Consider the following 4,109-nt stretch of genomic DNA (forward strand, 5'->3'; position numbering starts at 1 on the left):
GAGAGTAGGAAAAAGTCAGAGAAAAACCTTTGCTCCTGAGGCTGCCTGTGAGGCCTTCATTTTTGGGTATTATTTTCTTTTTTTTTTCCCCCATTTATTTATTTTTATTGCCTTTTAGGTTTTGGGGTACATGTGAAGAACATGCAAGATTGTTGCATAGGTACACACGTGGCAGTGTGATTTGCTGCCTTCCTCCCCTTCACCTACATCTGGCATCTCTCCCCTTGCTATCTCTCCCCAAGCTCCCCACCTCCCACCGTCCCTCCCCTATTTCCCCCCAACAGACCCCAGTGTGTAGTGCTCCCCTCCCTGTGTCCATGTGTTCTCATTGTTCAACACCCGCCTATGAGTGAGAACATGCGGTGTTTGTTCTCCTGCTCTTCTGTCAGTTTGCTGAGAATGATGGTTTCCACGTTCATCCATGTCCCTACAAAGGACACAAACTCAGCGTTTTTGATGGCTGCATAATATTCCATGGTGTATATATGCCACATTTTCCCTGTCCAGTCTATCATCAATGGGCATTTGGGTTGGTTCCAGGTCTTTGCTATTGTAAACAGTGCTGCAATGAACATTCATGTGCATGTGTCCTTATAATAGAATGATTTATAATCCTTTGGATATATATGCAGTAATGGGATTGCTGGGTCAAATGGAATTTCTATTTCTAGGTCCTTGAGGAATCGCCACACTGTCTTTCACAATGGTTGAACTAATTTACACTCCCACCAACAGTGTAAAAGTGTTCCTATTTCTCCACATCCTCTCCAGCATCTGTTATCTCCAGATTTTTTAATGATCGTCGTTCTAACTGGCGTGAGATGGTATCTCAATGTTGTTCATTGAGACAACATTGGGTATTGTTTTCTGAACCCCAACATAGTTTGTTACTCACAGTTCCCAAAAGGAAGGGGCACACCATGTTACAGGGCCACATGGAGCGGCACCAGGATCAGGTAGGAGGTAGATGGAGTGAAGAGAAGACATGGGCAAGAGCCTGCATTGTGGTGTCTGCTGGAAGGAACGGAGAGGCAGAGCCAGCAGGCCTGGGATTGGCCAGCTTGAATAACTTCAGTAGACTCTGGGGTGTACAGGCTATCTTTAGCTGTCTGGTACTTGGGCCTGGGGTGATGGTGGCATGGAATGGAAGAGGCCTAGGAAGGAAGTGGTTGCAGGCGCAGAGGCTGATTTGGTTAGGTTGCGCGTGAAAGGCACTAGGCCTTTGCTATCTCCAGGAATCAGCTAGTCCCTCCAGAGTCCGCAAGACCCTAGATGTCAATGCGTCAGCATTAAAAGACAAGCTTAATATAACAGGAAGTAAGGAATCAAAGATGAACTCCACAGTTTTGGTCTGAGTAACTGAAAGAATGAAGTCATCACTCAGTGCAAATAACTGTCAGCACTGATGATACTGGTGATCTTACCGTAAATCTCCTGCACTTTCCCAGTTTTTATTTCTATTTCCAAAACAATCCATTAATTTCTTCATGGTCCAGCTCCCTCTTGTGGTGAGGATTTATTCTCATACTGTTTCTGACATGCTGTAAGACAAAGAACTCCAGGGAAAGGATGACAACACTTTGAAAAAACAAACATGAAAACTCAGCTGATGTTCTTTCCTATCATCAGTTGAACTTTGATTAGCTAAATTAATACACCATTTCTAGGGATTTCTATTTTTTTTTTCTATTTATTTGAAATAGAGTTTCTCTTTTGTTGCCCAGGCTGGAGTGCAATGGCATGCTCTGGGCTCATCACAACCTCCGCCTCCCAGTTGTTCAAGCAATTCTCCTGCCTCAGCCTCCTGAGTAGCTGGGATTACAGGCATGTGCCACCATGCCAGCTAAGTTTGCATTTTTAGTAGAGAGAAGTTTCCTCCGTGTTGGTCAGGCTGGTCTCGAACTCCCGACCTCAGATGATCCACCTGCCTCTGCCTCCCAAAGTGTTGGGACTACAAGTGCAAGCCGCTGCACCTGTTCTTTATTTTTAAATAAGCCCAAATTGCAAGAGGCCTAATAGCACTTCTAGAGCCTGCCGTAAACGAAGTTGAACAAAACTGGTTTATCTTTTAAAACAAATAGAAGCATTTTTGTGTCATATAGTTCTTTATAATCTCTCTGCCTGGAGCACAGTTGTCTGTAAAACATGGGTTACAAAATCATTAGTACTGGTCAGGTGCGGTGGCTCACACCTGTAATCCCAGCGCTTTGGGAGGCTGAGGCAGATGGATCACCTCAGGTGAGGAGTTCGAGACCAGCCTGGCCAGCATCGTGAAACCTGTCTCTACTCAAAATTTTCCAGGCATGGTGGCAGGCACCTGTAATCCCAGCTACCCAGGAGACTGGGGCAAGAGGATTGCTTGAACCCAGGAGGTGGAGGTTGCAGTGAGCCGAGATGGCGCCACTGCGCTCCAGCCTGGGCAACGAGAGAAAGACTCCTTCTCAAAAAAAAAAAAAAAAAATTATTACTACTAAATTAATCTAATTGTGTATTCTGACCTATCACATTTTTCCTCATTTATTTATTTATTTTGAGATGGTGTCTTGCTATGTTATCCAAGTTGGTCTCAAACTCCTGGCCTCAAGTCATTCTCATGCCTCATTTTCCTGAGTAGATGGGATTACAGGCGTGCAGCACTGCACGTGGCTGTTCCATGTTTTAAAATGTCAACCATGGTGTAGTGAAAGGGTTGAGGCTCCTCGGGGGAAGTTACCGTCTAGTTAATCATTTGCACAAAGTATACAGAATTAAATCAAGTATGTGGATGCCTTTACCCACCAGCTAGCTGAGTTTCTTTTTAGACTCTAGAGTCCAACTCCTATCTGGAACAGATAAATAAAGTTTCTCCAAAACAGAGAAGTCTTAAGTACCTTAAAATGGAACCTGAAATAAAAAATGGGTTCATATTCAAGCTTACCATGTGAGTGGGACATATACTGGGGAAGGTGTGTCCACCCCATACTGACTGATGTTGACCCCTAACAGGATACTAACTGTTATCCCAATAGAATGGAGATACTAGAAACATTTCTGGAAATTTATTTTTTTCTTCTCTTTTCTTAAGAGACAAGGTCTTGCTCTGTCGTCCAGGCTGGAGTGCAGTGGCATGATCATAACTCATGGCAACCTCCACCTCTTAGGCTCAAGGGATCCTCCTGTCTCAGTCTCCCGAGTAGCTGGGACCACAGGTACGTGCCACCACACTCAGCTAATTTTAACTTTTCTTTCTTTTCTTTTCTTTTTTATTTATTTTTTTTTTTTTAGAGATAGGGCCTTGCTATGGTTCCCAGGCTTGTCTTGAACTCCTGGCCTCAAGTGATCCTCCCACCTCAGCTCCCAAAGTGCTGGGATTATAGGCCACTGTGCTTGGCCTCTGACATTTTTTTACACATTAGAATTATTAGAATTATTATAGTACTCTCTCTCTCCCCCCACCCCGTGTGTGTGTGTGTGTGTAAAGGAACACAACTTAACTAGGTAAGATTTACAGAACCCACAGCTATGTGGAACACAGCCAGAAACCTGAAATTGAGTGACTTCCGAGCAGTCAATAGCTATTTCAGTTCATGCACTTTACTCTGTAGAAGAACAGCCATAACACAGTCCACGTGGAACATCAGGTTCCAACCTTAGAGCCTCTGACCCAGTGAAAAGTCAGAGCCAGCAAAAGAGAGTGGGTGGAGAAGATTTAGAAAAATGCAGTTGGGTTTCTAAAAGTCTCTTTTATGGCTTTTCAACATCATGGCTTGAGATCTATGTACCTTAATAATCTCTGAAAACATTCTCAGCCAATTGCTTCTCCAACTTCAGTGCCCAGAAGAATCACCTGGGAATGTGTAAAAGATGCAGATTTTCAGGTCTGAATCAGATAAGAAAAAAATAAATAAAAATAAATTTTTTTAAAAAATGCAGATTTTTGGGCTCCACTCCCAAAGATCCCACATTTGGATCAAGAGCTCTGGGCAGAGCACAGAAAAGCTGGCATCCTTCTTTACAGTGCAGTCCAAGGGCTGAGGCCCATAATGATGCTCCTGAGTAATTAAGAAAAGGTAAGAGTGAATGGGATGCACTCTGCCTAATGATAGTGGTAATTGTCGGACACGGGCTTC

Source organism: Cebus imitator, unplaced genomic scaffold (genome assembly GCF_001604975.1).
Source record: "Cebus imitator isolate Cc_AM_T3 unplaced genomic scaffold, Cebus_imitator-1.0 Scaffold303, whole genome shotgun sequence".
Classification (NCBI taxonomy): Eukaryota; Metazoa; Chordata; class Mammalia; order Primates; family Cebidae; genus Cebus; species Cebus imitator.